Raw genomic sequence first — 15,026 nt, forward strand, 5'->3', positions numbered from 1 at the left:
GCAGGCCCTTTAACATTTCTGGTAATACTGGGTTGGTGGTAAAAAACTCCTTTAGCTTTCTCTTATCTGGGAAGCTATTTATTTCTCCTTCAATTTTAAATGTTAGCCTTGCTGGGTAAAGTAGTGTTGGTTGTAGGTCTTTGTTTTTCATCATTTTCAATATTTCATGATAATGTTTTCTGGCCTGAAATATTTTTGTTGAGAAATCAGCTGATAGTCTTATGTGAACTTCCTTGCAGGTAACTAACTGTCTTTCTCTTTTAGTTTTTAAGTTTCTCTCTCTGTCATTAACCTTTGCCACTTCTACTATGGTGTGTCTTGGTGTGAGTGTCTTTGGGTCCATCTTGTTTGAGACTCTGCACTTCCCAGACTTCTGTGTCTTTTTCCTTCACCAGGTTAAGGAAAGGTTTTGGTCATTATTTCTTCAAACAGGTTCTTGATACCTTGCTCTCTCTCTTCTCCTTCTCGTACCCCTATGATGCAGATGTTATTATTTTTATGTGGTCCCCAAATTCCTTAAATTATCCCCATTTTTAAAAAGATTTTTTATTTATTTTTAGAGGGAGGCAAAGGGAGGGAGAACAAGAGGGAGAAAAACATCAATGTGCAAGAGAAACCGTGATTGGTTGCCTTTTGGATGCCCCCATCCAGGGGCCTGTCCTGCAACCTAGGCATGTGCTCTGACTAGGAACCAAACTAGCAAATGTTCAGTTTGCAGAAGGACACTCAACCCACTAAGTCACAGCTCAGGAAATATCCTCATTTTTTTAGTTCATTTTTTTCTTTTTGTTGTTCTGATTGTCTGGGGTTTTTGCACCTTGTCTTTCAAATCACTGATTTAATCCTCTGCTTCATCCAACCTACTGTTTACTCCTTCCAGTGTATACTTCATTTCAGATATTGTATTCTTCATTTCTGATTGGTCCTTTTTTATGGCTTCTATGCCTTTTTTCATGCTGTTGAGCATTCCTATAGCTGTCACTTTGAACTCTATATCTTAAAAATTGCTTGCTTCCTTTTCATTCATCTCTTTTTCTGAATATTTCTTCAGTTCTTTCATTTAAGTCTTGTTTCTTTGTCTCCCCATTTTGGCTGCCTCTTTTCATTTGTTTCTGTGTATTAGATCTGCTTTGACTCCCAATCTTCATGGGGTAGCCTTATGTAGTAGGTGTTCTGTGGGATTCATTGGTGTAGTCTTTTTGATCATCTGAGCTGAGTGCTCCGGGAATGCCCCTTGCATGCATTTTGTGTGTTATAATTGAATCTTGATTGCTCTTGGCCTATTCATGGTCAGATTGACCCTCAGGCTGACTGACTGATGCTGAACCCCAAACCTGGCATGCAAACTGTTGTGCAGGTGCTGACCACAAGAAGGGGAATTTGCCTCAGCAGTGTTGGATGCCTGCTGAGGTTTCCCTTTGGATATGTCACTTGTAATGCTTATTGGATTTTGCTCTGATGTTGTCTGAAGCTGGCTACTGGCTTCTTGAGAAGGAGTTTGGTTCTGGCCAATTGAATATGCTGCTTCTTACGGTCCTCAACAACCTTTTTGGAGCTTCAAGCAATCCTCAGTTTGTGGCTGCCTTTGCTAGGCCTGGGTATGTGCAGGAAGGACCAAGCTGTGAACTAAAGCTGGCCTTTACCAATACCAGGCCATGGGACAGGTCTGAAAAAGTCCTAACTCACCACAACAAGGTCCACCTGTGCCTGTTTCTGCCAGCGGGCTGCCTGTAGGCTCAGTCACTAAAAGAGCCTCTAGCTATACTCCACAGCAGGGTGTAAACTCCACAAGATGAGGTGAAAGGGAGTCCAGAGGGTGGGGCTATTGCTTTTCCCCAGGGTGACACTGCAAGGGAAACAGTGATTGGTTGCCTCTTGCATACCCCTAACTGGGAACCATCCTTGCAACCCAGGCACTACCCCCAACCACGAATCAAACCAGCAAACCACCCCCACCCTGCAGTACAATGCCCAACCAACTGAGCCATGTCAGCCAGAGCTATCTTTTCTTCTCTTGTTTTAAAAATAATATATGTACATAATTTTTGTACCTAATTAGGAAAACTCAAAAAAGAATAACATTGTAATCTTTTATAATCGTACCACTGACTGTAAACATGTTGGCATATGTCGTAGTTTTAAAACAAATTCAAAAATTCTTTCACATTTGTCCCATCAAGAGGTGGCATCTAGTTTCCCTCGTCTAGAATATAGGCTAGCTTTAATGACTTGCTTCTGACAGAATTCAGTGGATATGATGCTACATGACTTCTGACACTAGGTCATCACATGAATATAGTTTCCCCCTGGCTTTCTCTTTCTCAGAACACTCGTTCCTGGAACATAGCTGTTGTAACATGAGGAAATTCAGGCCACATGGAGAAGCCACGTGTAAGTGTTCCACTCAAAGCCCCAGCTGAGTTCCTGACCAGCAACCAGCATCAACTGCCAGACATGTGAATGAGGAAGCCTTCAAGATTTCTCCACCTCTAGCCATTGTCTGACTGCAACTGTATAAGAGACTCTGAGTAAGAACCATGTAACTGAGCCCAGTCGATCCTCAGAGTATTGAGAGATAATAATAAATGATTGTCATTTTACATTAAGTTTGTTACACAGAGATCATTATATTATGTATATAATATCTTGCATATAAATGTTTGAAACATATTTAACCAGTCTTTATTGTTAGACATTTATATTATTTTCCATTTTTTCACTATTATACATAATGCTGCAGTGAACATTCTTGCATCTATGCCCTTTTAAGCAAGTTTATTTTGTCATTTGAATGACAACAGCAACATAGGTTAACTGAAATAATTCAGATATAATACAAAAATTAAATTGATATGTCCTTCCACTCCCCCTCCAAAGCCATCCCCCTAATGAAACCACTGATAGGGAACTACGTATATAAATTATGTTGGATGTATACCAGGGACTACTTATCCACTCATTAAAAGGGATAAAGTATATTGACTTAGAAGGCTGTCCATGATACACTGGTAAGTAAAAGAGAAGGCTTTAGTAACCCCATATTTTTGTGAAAGAAAATAAACTCACACTATGTGTTTATATGTGTAAGTTCTGTATCAGTGGACGTTCATGCTGTTGCTATTATAAATAATATTACAGTAAACACCCTTGTCTACTTATGTATACAGACTGGTACTTTTATTTCTGATAGGTAAAATTATCATAAGTGAGATTTCCTGGTCAATGGGGCATGTGACTTTTTCAATTTAATAAATACTATTGAAGGGCTTCCCAATAAATATGAGAAGTTAAACACATGTTTGTCCTAAAATAAAAAGGAAATTAGTTTTTAAGGGGTATAAGCCTGCAAAAACAAAGAGAAAAGGAATGAAGGAAGCAACAGACAAAATATGCCAATATATTTTAAAGATTTTATTTATTTTTAGAGATGGGAAGGGAGGGAGAAAGAGAGGGAGAGATACATCAACATGTGGTTGCCTGTCACGTGCCCCCTACTGGGGACCTGGCTCACAACCAAGACAAGTGCCCTGACTGGAAATTGAACCAGCAACCCTTTGGTTCACAGGCTGACACTCAATCCACTGAGCCACACCAGCCAGGGCACCAATATATTTTTGAAAGACAAAAAGCAGAGGCCAGTTAGTAGAGCTGAAAGAGCTGAAGAGAAGGTGCCTGCAGGGTGCATGAGAAATGAGAACAATTCATGCTGTAGAATGCCTGGGATGATCAGAAATCAGATACACCAGTGAGTGACCAAAGAAGGCAGGGGTTTGTCAAGAGGCTGAAAACAGAAGGTTTGGTTGCATGTGTGTGAGAAGTGCAGTTAGACCAGGCATGGTTCCATTCTCTCATCCTGCTAATCCAGGAAAATACCATTTCCCTAATCTGGCGGGAGATGGGAAGTTTATTCAAAGAAACTTGATCCACAGAAGCCCCAGACCCAGGTCCCTGGTAGAGTGAAAGGTAGGTATAGGGTATCATATTGAAAAGAGGGGCACTAAATGAAAGCTACAATAGTATCCTTTTCTCTGCTCAGCAGATACCTTCATTCCAAGAATACCAGTAGGCAGGTAAATATTTTCCAGGCAAGAAACTGGAGAATTCATCTTTGAAGAAACTGGAACTGCTTTCAGAAGAAAAGACCTATAGATAATGCCATTTTGGAGTCCCCGGTGAACTGTCCAGTTCTTAATCATCTTACAGTGCAGATCAGCAGTTGATAAGCCCTGGCTCTATAGGAATGCCTCCTCTAAGGAAGACAGAGAACAAAATAAACAAATCAGATGAATTAGTGAAATAAACAAAAAAGTAGGAGAAAAATTGTTCTTAGTATACTCAGAGATCTAAGGTTGTAACCACAAAATAAAAATAAGATGCTATTAAGAGATCAACATTTAGAAAACCAAAGAGAAGTTGTGTAAATATCCTATATGTTTGTATAACACCTTTATAGTTTGGTGTTTCACATGTATATCTCAAATTCTACGGGGTTTTTTTCTATATGGGACAAGGTAAGGATCTGAATGTGTTTGTTTACAAATTGACAGCCACCTGACCCAATATCATTTATTGAATAATCATACATACATACCTTTCTTCACATTGATTATCTCTGTAGGACAAAGTCTTATAAGTAGACCTAATGGCTTTAAAGGGCAGAGACATGGAGACAACTGTACTTGAACAACAATTTTAAAAATGTGAAAAAATATAATAGTATAGGAAACACAGAAGTCAAAGAACTTATATGTACAACCCATGGACATGAACTAAAGAGAAGAATGTTGGAGAGTGGGGGGTGAAGGGCAGAGGGGGGCTTAAGGGGGAAAAATTGGGACAACTGTAATAGCATAATCAATACAATATACTTAAAAAAAGAAAAAGAAGAAACTTAAACACCACCAATAGGAAACTAGTTAAAGAAAATAGTCTACATTCAACTAAATGGAATGCAGATAGTTTTTAAGAGTTTAATATACAATGACATGGAAAGATGCATTATTAGGTTTTTTAAGCATATTTCAGAATAGGATATTTATTAATTAGGCAGGTATTTATTGAGCATGTAGTATGTACCAATTATTGTTCTAGACACTGGGAAGAAAATGAAATTTACTTCAATAACATGTATACCATAATCTCATTTATGTAAAAATTTAAATGTATGTATATGTGTGTTTATATTTGTGTAAAGAGAGAGAGATGTCTGAAAGGAAGCTCACTATAAACCTAGTGGTCATTTTTCTGGGTGGTAAGATTTTAGTTAATTTCCCCTTTATTGTTATTTGCTTTTCTATTGTGTTTAAACTAGTAACATTAGGCATATGTTTTATAATTAGAAAAAACAACAAAGTTATTTCCACTTATGGGAGAAATTCCCCATCACCATCATTCACCCTTCACTCCCAGTTGTTGTCCTTGAAAAATGTTCTCTGTAAGGAAGAACAACTAAGCTACATCAGCCATCAATAGCCCTTCATGAACTTCTTTATTATCCCTTTGAGGGAGTTGTTGGCTAGGGGAAAAATATTCCAAAAGGTTAAAGTAGGACACTTGGAGGTGGGGAGACAACCACTGCAATGGATCTGTTGACTACAGTCTTGTGAGGGAAAGGTGGGAAAGGCAACTGCATTTAAGTCTAAGGGAAGGAAAAGTTCCATACAATGCCAGAAAGATTTCAGACTTGTCCACCCTTCTTAGCCCCTAAAGCCTCACCTTCACAACATCCTAGGGGGAGCTGTACTCTGTAGCCTGCCCGGAGTCCTCTGACATTCAGAACAGTCATAGAGAAGAGGATAGTTCTCATGTGTATAAGCAATTGTCCTTCTCCTTGTTTTCTCCTCCATACAAATAGACTCATTAGGCTTTTGGCATCCTCCAAAGAGTGAGTGGGAGCCAGCCCTTAGCTGCTGACAATTCCCATTAGCATGCCTTCATTGCAGCTTTTTTATTGCATTGGTCAAATTCCTTTCTCCAAGAACATTCCCCAGCTCACCAACTAAATTATGTACTGAAGAAGAGCATCTGGTAGCTCTCACGCTTCTTATTTAGCAGGCTGGGTCCCTGAAAAGGGTAAGGTAGGGTACTCCTTAACTAAGGCTATACTCCCATTCCCTTTACCAGAATCTATCATAAGTTCTGTTGCCTTTAATTAACAGAGGGAAATTCACTTAGAAGTATAGCATAGCAATTAAGGGTTTAGTTTACAGTCCTGGAAGACTGACAGATATGGATATAATAAACATTGATACCAACCAGGAGGAATTAAATGATATGATAAAGCACAACAAAGAGCTAAGAGATTAAAAAGAAAAGTACCATTCAATTTGATTGGGAGATCATGGCCAACTCCACAGAGAAAGTGGCATAGAAGCTAAAACGTGAAGGATGAGGTTGATTTCAGCACACAGAAATGATGAGAAGGATTAATCCAAGCTGAGAGAACAGTATGAGCAAGGGCATGAAGACAGAAAAGTAGGTGAAATGTTGAGCTGAGTGAGTAATCAGCTGTGACTAGAAGAGAGGGCACTGTAGCCCTGGCTCACAACGCTCACTAGATGTTGAATGACATGTAGGATTCCTGGAGAAATGTAATAAGAGATGACATCAGAAGGAAAGTGACAGGGGCTAGACTGTGAGGGCCCTTGATTCCAGATTAAGGACTAGATTTAATTATTTAGGAATTATCAAAGGAGAGGAGTGACAGGATCTAGCCTCTGACTTACAAGACAACTCCAGCATTTGTAATGAAGGTAAAGTAAAAGCAATGAGACTGATACAGAAGACCACTTAAGAGGCTACTTCAGTAGTCTAGGTGACAGACAACAAAGGCCTGGACTAAAGTGTTGACAATGAGGACAAAAAATGAGTATGTAAATGTGAGCACCTTCAATACATAGGTGATGTCCATAACTGTAGGAATGGATGAGCTTACATAACAAGGACAAAATATAGAATGAAAGAGGGTAAACAAAAAATAAATACCTCAGTTGGTTGGACCTTGTCCCACAAAGTGAAGGGTCACCAGTTCAATTCCCAGACAGCACACATGCCTGAGTTTCAGGTTGGGTCCCCTGTCAGGGTACGTACGAGAGGCAACCAATCAATGTTTCTCTCCCTCTTTTTCTGCCTCCTTTCCCCTTTGTCTAAAAAATAAATAAAATATTTTAAAAGTTATTTTTAAAAATGAGCCCCTGGAGAAGACTATGTTAATTAGCTTCATTGTGGTAATCACTTCACAATATAAATGTATATCAAATGTCTACATTGTATACCTCAAATATATACAATTTCTATTTCTCAATCACACCTTAATAAAGCTGGGCAAGAAGAGACAGGTAGAGTTCTCAAATGAGACTGCAGAATACCAGAGGAGCAGTAGGAGAACCAGTAGAATACAGTGCTCTGAAAATCAAGGATAGAAAGTCACTCAATGTCTGCAATACCCTGGACCTAGCCCTCCTTTGAGCTGCATGCCAAAAAAAGCAGGCTATGATTGTAGCAACTTTTTTTTAGCAGCCATTCTATAACTGGGGTTCATAGTGAATTTGTTGTCATTTACAACTCCCAAGTCTTAGCTGGAAAAATTATAATCCAGTTATATCTCCCTGTCCCAGATGTTTGCAGTCATAAATGCAAGATCTATTTTGCTCCTATTTGTCATCGTGTTTGTTTTGACTTGTTATTCCAGCCTGTCCAAGAATTTTTACATTTTGACACTCAATATATCAGCCCTTTCTCCCAGCTTTCTGTCATCTGCAATTTGATCAGCTCATTCTCTATGTCTTCATCCATAGCATCGATTAAAATCTTGACTAGAAAAACATCAAGCCCTGGCTGGTGTGGCCCAGTGGGTTGAGTGCCAGCCTGCGAACCAAAGGGTTGCTGGTTCAATTCCAGTCAGGGCACATGCCTGGGTTGCCCAGGGCACAGGCCAGGTCCCCAGTGGGGGGCACACGAGAGGCAATCACACATTGATGTTTCTCTCCCTCTCTCTCCCTTTCCCTTCCCCTCTCTCTCAAAATAAATAGGTAAAATATTTGCAAAAAAAAATCAAACTCAAAAAAAAAAAAAAGGAAAAGGGCCAAGTTCAATGTGGCACTAGACACCTCCTTCAGATGACATAAAATATGATCAACCTTTTGGGGGTTCAAATTATGAATCTTGAACTGTTTGGCACCCAGCCCACATTTCTGCATTCTGTCCACAAAGATGTCACAGAGAAAATTTACTGAAGTCAATATACACCACTACAAGAGTTTTCTTCATTGAGAAGTCTAGTAACCATACCTAGAGAAGAAACTGACACCTATCAGTACACCTGGAATGAAAATGATGCTACAACAAAATTCCAGTTGTCAGTGCAGCCACCTGATGAGACAGGCACCAAACATGAATTTCAATGTCCTTTTCTGTTATATGTGGTCTTCTTGTTGGAATGGGAGTTAAAATATCTGGTCAGAAAATATCCCATAGCTCTTACAGCATGATGGAGGTGTAGGTGGATGCACTGTACCTCCACACACAACCAAGATTAGAACAACAACAATTTAGTGCCAGAATAACACCCAGAACTGATAGAGAATTTATCTGAATGGAAGTCAGACAGCCAAGAAGTTGAAGTAGACCCGTTCATCCAGACCAGTAGGAGGGGCTGAGAGGAGGAGCGGCCCCTCGGAGATCAGGGAGAACTGGGCGCATAAGGCAACCGGGAGCGTGTAAGCCTTCCAGGATACAGCAGTGGGCCCTGAGTACTCAAGCGGCGGCTGGCGGACCCAGTGAGGCGGCATTGTGGACAAGGGCAGAGTGCAACCCAGGATCCCAGAGAAGGGACTGACATCTCAGGAGAACAGAGCTACCGCCATTGTTCCCGCCCGCCCCCCCACTCCTGCCCCCCGGGCCAGCCCCCACCACCACATACAACGTCACAATCTACCGACTGGGGTGCCCAGCCCTGGTGAACACCTAAGGCTCGGCCCCTCACTGTAACAGGAGCGACCAGACCAGAGAGAGATGGCTCAAATAGAAGAACAAATTAGTGCCCCAGAACTCATCCTTTTGAGTGACCAAGAAATAGCAATCTATCAGATGCACAGTTCAAAACACTGGTGATCAGGAAGCTCACAGAATTGGTTGATTTTGGGCACAAGTTAGATGAAAAAAATGCAGGTTACCATAAAAGAGATGAAGGAAGATGCATGGAGAACCAAAAGAGAAGAGAAGGAAACTGGGACTCAAAACAATAGAGTGGACCAGAAGGAAGAAAAAAACAATCAAGCAGGAAAGAATGAAGAAATAAGAATTCAAAAAAACAAGGAGAAGCTTAGGAACCTCCAGGACATCTTTAAACATTCCAACATCCAAATTATAGGGGTACCAGAAGGGGAAGAGGAAAAGCAACAGATTGAGCACGTATTTGAACAAATAATAAAGGAGAACTTCCCCACCGTGGCAAAGGAAATAGACTTCCAAGAAATCCAGGAAGCTCAGAGAGCTCCAAAGAAGTTGGACCCAAGAAGAAACACACCAAGGCACAGCATCATTACATTAGCCAAGGTAAAAATGAAGGAGAGAATCCTAGAAGCAGCAAGAGATAAGGGGACAGTCACCTACAAAGGAGTTCCCATCAGACTGTCAGCTGATTTATCAAAAGAGACCTTGCAGGCAAGAACAGGCTGGAAGGAAGTTTTCTAAGTCATGAAAGGCGGCAAGGACCTACATCCAAGATTGCTCTATCCAGCAAAGCTCTCATTTAGAATGGAAGGGCAGATAAAGTGCTTCTCAGATAAGGTCAAGTTCAGGGAGTTCATCATCACCAAGCCCTTATTTTATCTAAGGGGACTTATCTAAGAAAAGAAGATAAAGAAAAAACATGTATAGTAAAATAACAGCAAACTCACAACTATTAACAACCACACCTAAAGCAAAACCAAAAGAAACTAAGCAAATGACTAGAACAGGAACAGAACCACAGAAATGGAGATCACATGGAGGGTTAGCAACAGGGGAGTGGAAGGAGGAGAGAGGGGGAAAAGGTACGGAGAATAAGTAGCATAGAATGTAGGTTGAAAATAGATAGGGGGAGGGTAAGAATAGTATGGGAAATGTAGAAGCTAAAGAAATTATAAGTATGACACATGGACATGACTAAAGGGGGGATATGGGTGGGAGAGGGTATACAGGGTGGAGGGGAGTGAAGGGGGGAAAATGGGACAACTGTAATAGCATAATCAATAAAATATATTAAAAAAAAGAAAATATCCCATAGTTCTGACTCAAATGAAAGTGCCCAGCTACCTCCAAAAGCATGGGTTTCCTAAAGAATAATTGTTAAACTTCTTTAAATTCTAATGAAAAATTCCAGTATACATGCAAAAAAAAAAAATCTCTAAATTCAATTGTATCCATTACGATTATGTTCAGCTGCATGTAATAGGAACTTAGATCCAGTGACTTAAACCATAAAGGACTTTCTCATGAAGCCAGAAATATGATGGTATGCACTCCAGGGCAGATACATCAGTTCCATAACATCTCATGTTACAAGATAGCGGCTAGAACTGTAGGTATCACATGTGAATTCCAGGCAGGAAGGAGAAAAGACCAAGTGGGGCAAGTCAGTCAGATTTGTCTGGAAAACAATTGCTTTCCAGAAGACCCATTCTGTAGACTTCCACTGACATCTCATTGGCCATAACTGTATTACTTGATTACCTTCAGCTACAAAGACCCTCAAGAAATCATTAGCCCTGGCTGGCCTAGCTCAGCGGATTGAGTGCGAGCTGCGAACCAAAGTGTTGCGGGTTCGATTCCCAGTCAGGGCACATACCTAGGTTGCAGGCCATGGCCCCAGCAACCACACATTGATGTTTCTCTCTCTCTCTTTCTCCTTCCCTTCCCTCACTAAAAATAAATAAATAAAATCTTTTTTAAAAGTATCAATATTTAAAAAAAAAGAAATGAAAAATTTTAACTGGGCATATCATAGCACCAAATAAAGTCAGCGTTTTTTAGTACAGAAGAAATTAAGGAATTAAGAAATTACCTAGTACGTAGGCAATTAGCAGTGTTTGCCACTTCTATAGAGATCAAAATATTTTTAAAAAGAGATAGAAACTATAAAATGTATAACAGTCATTTGAGTACATGGCTCATCCTTTTTAGGATGTACTTTCCCTAATGTCAGTGACTGCATCTTCATCTCTCCATTTCACATGGTGGGTAAAGAACATTTATTCTACACTCACTCTATATCAGAAACTGTATGGACACTTTACATATATTTCATCTAAAGTACTCTCAGAAAACCTAGGAAGTAGATAATGTTGCTCTTCCTATGTATTTTTTAAAGCCCTCTTCTTTTTTTAATCCTCACCTGAGGATATGTTTATCGACTTGAGAGAGAAAGAAAAACATTGATAGGTTGTCCTCCCACATGCACTCTGACCAGAAATCAAATTTGCAACCTAGGTATGCGCCCTGACCAGAAATGGAACCCACGACCTTTTGGTATATAGGATGATGCTCCAACCAACTGAACTATATCCACCAGGGCACTATTCCTACTTAATAAATGATTAAAGTAAGGCTCAGAGAGTTGGCATGATTAATCTGAGATCACACCTCTAGCAAATACTCTAGGTAGAATTTAAACATTCAGATGCTAAAGGCTGTGTTCTTCCACTATCCTAAAGCACCTAATACAAGCTTGACAATGAATGTTTGTTAAATCAATTAATCACAATTGTCACACTGAACTCTACCACTGTCATCTCCTTTAAAGGATCATATGGTTTCAAATTGGGGATACTATTCACATGGCCTCTTGTGGCCATATATACACTGCTCTCCTGTCTACCTTTCTGCCTCACCAGGGATCTATCTCCAAAATAGTAGAGGTGTTTGCAGCTTAATATGGGCCAACTCCAGGTACCAAACAATTCCTATAACTATAGTGCAAGACATTGTTTCAAATACAACAGGCAAAAGCCACTGTGAGGTGTCCAACCACTTGGCATCTCTGGGCCACATTAGAAGAAGAGTTATTTTGGGCCACATATTAAGTACACAAACACTAATGAAAACTGGTAAGCAAAAAAAAAAGGTTTTAAGTAAACTTACAGTTTTGTGTTGGGCTGCATTCATAGCCATCCTAGGCCTCACGCAGCCTGCGGGCCGTGGGTTGCACACCCTTGCAAGCAAAAAAAAAAGAGAGAACAATCTATTGAGACATGACCAAGGTTGACCATGATGGCTCCTGGGAGGAGTGTCCCAATCATGTCAGCCCAGTGCTAAATAAAGGTGGGCAGGGGAGAATTCAGGATTGGTGGTCAGGAGACTTATGTCTTAGCTTAGGTTTTGTCATCAATGCACTGCATGACCTTGGACAAATCACTGCCCAATTCTCATTGTCAGTGTTTACCATTTGTAGAGTAAGACACTTGGGATAAATAAGGTTGCTTTGAGTACTGACATTTGTATATCTATGAGCTAGAATTAAGAGGATGCTGGTCAAAGTCACAGGCATAGACAGATGCATGGAAGCATGCACACACACATGCAATGCTGAATAAGCTCTATCACTTGTGTAAGCACCAGCCATTTACAGAACATATTTTCATAAGGGCCAGATTTAGTATTTTCTCTCTGCTTGCCAAGGCTAAACCATGTGATCATTTTTCTTGTAATCTACATCCACTCACAAGAAGAATGTTGTTTTTCATGATGTCACCCAAATTATATTCATTAAAGTGAGTGAGACTGGAAGCTGGGTCTGAGGAGTCTGCTTAATTGCATTATTTCAGTATATTAAGTTATCTCGGGTGCTCAAGTCTGACTGTGAGGAGAAGAAAATCTGCCAGTGTTTGGGTTTTATCCACTAGCACTGAGGGTGGTCTTAGAGTTTGCTGAGCAATGAGGTAGATTTTTTTACATGTTCACATTCTTCCTATTAAGCTTTCAAGCCTATTTTTTTATTGACTTTATTCTTAGGAAAGACTCCAGCACTCACCTGGGCCTAAGTATTCTTGGGTTAACCCAGGTGGTGTTCCCCAGTTCCTGTAGGTACACTAGCTTTTCTAACAAATTCCTCATCTTGCTCCCCACCCTTCGAAAGATGAGTGAAAACAGAAAATACTTGAGTGTCATTCATGAAACTTTGTTTCCCACTGGGGAGTTGGCCTCATGGCCCTATACATGGAGAGCAGCAGCATGTACACTGCTGATGGTGATCAGTGGAATTTAAGAAGACTGGCTTCTGGTCCAAATTCTGCCACCATGTATGTAGCCTTGAGAAAGCCATTTCTACTATTTTGGATTTTGAAATTCATCTGTAAAATCACAAGGTTGAACTAGGCAATCTGTAAGAAATCCTTTGGTCCTAATAATCAAGATTTGCCCACATAAATACATCCATGTTAGAATACACTCTTCCAGAAGTTAGGGCTAGAAGTCTAACCAACATCATTTTTACTACCTGAGGGTCACACAACTCCAAGGGGTACCACTCACATTGTGGGGGATACCACTTCCTAAGCCTCTGAGATCATCTGACATCATGTTTAAGAGAACATAACAAAGGCATTTTGAGTATGATATCTCAAAATTTTGAGTATGGCATATGTATGTCTTGGGCCAGGAATGATTGCTTAAAGCTTGTTTTCTACTAACCCTTGGCATAGAAATCTCCCACTCCAAACCCTCAGGTTACCTTTTCACTGAGAAATCACCCATCTCCAAATATCTGTCTTGATATTCTTCCAAAACAATGTAGAGCCCATCGGGAGTGGCATCTATGTTCAAAGGAAGTAGAGCTTGAATTATATAAAAGGCACAAAGGGGTTCAATTTGACTGAAGATAAAACATCTGCAGGTAGCATCTTGGCCTCAATATGATCAGCAGGCCTTTTTCTCCCCAGCATTAAAACCCAAGTGCCTAGGGGAGATGGGGGTCATAGAAAGGTAATATTTGGATGTTTTAAGCTAAATTAAAGATTCCACAAATTCACAAATTTCTTTGGGCCAAACCAAGACTGCACCTTCTATACCCAGTCAGGGTATGCATCAGCAGGTCATGAGGTATTTCCCCAGGGGTATCTTTGGCAGAGGTGGGGAACTTACACATCTCCTAGTGAAATGAACTGAATGTGCTCTATTGAAATATCAAACATGATTATAAGTAGGAGAGGACTTGTGTGCACATCTGCATCCATTTACGAGAGTCCCCAAAGAACAAGAGCTCTACTACATACTTTCTGCATGCATATGGTCTCCATCCCTGCCAACCAGACTAACTGCCCTTTCTAGCCATATTTTTATGCCCTTGAGCATTTTCCCTAACTGGACTCAGTTTCTCAGTGTGTAAGTGAGGGAGCTGGAATGCAATCATAGTTTTCAAACTGTTTTGTGGAGCCCTAGGGTTCAGACTCAAGGGCATGGGTTGAGCACATGCGTCAAGGGCTACCTCATAAATTAAAAGGCAAGGGGGCCAAGAGAGAAGACATATAGACCCCACTCTGAAACAAACACACATTGGAACAGAGCTCTTCAGCTTCTATCTGTTTTATACATTGGGCTTCCATGAAAGATTCCATTTGGAAAAAAATGCTCCTATGCAAAATAAAACAGATGGAAAGTTACTGGCCTGCATGCTTGCTAAGTGCCTTACAAATACTAATATCCAGTATGTCTATTAGGAAAGAGTGATTAATTGAGAAGGACTATTCTTTTCTTGAGATACTGGTACTCTGCTGGAAAGAAATGATACTATACATCACAAGCAGTAACAAACAATCATCTTTCACTGAGTTATGTAGAGAGATCTTCGGTTGAGTGTTGCTTTCCAGTTGGAACATGAGGTGAAAATCTTGTGTGCTTTAATTATCTTCCTGTGGGTGAGATGCCAAATCAAAGAAAACTGATTTAGCTTGAAAGGAGCAAGGATGTATGGGTGGAAGGGCCCCCCTAGGTTTCAGGTGGAGCTCTGTTCAAGAAAGTTAAATGATGACAAGTGTCACCCTCATCTGAAC

This window comes from Phyllostomus hastatus, unplaced genomic scaffold (assembly GCF_019186645.2).
Source record: "Phyllostomus hastatus isolate PE091 unplaced genomic scaffold, TTU_PhHast_1.1 phas_contig_551, whole genome shotgun sequence".
Lineage (NCBI taxonomy): Eukaryota > Metazoa > Chordata > Mammalia > Chiroptera > Phyllostomidae > Phyllostomus > Phyllostomus hastatus.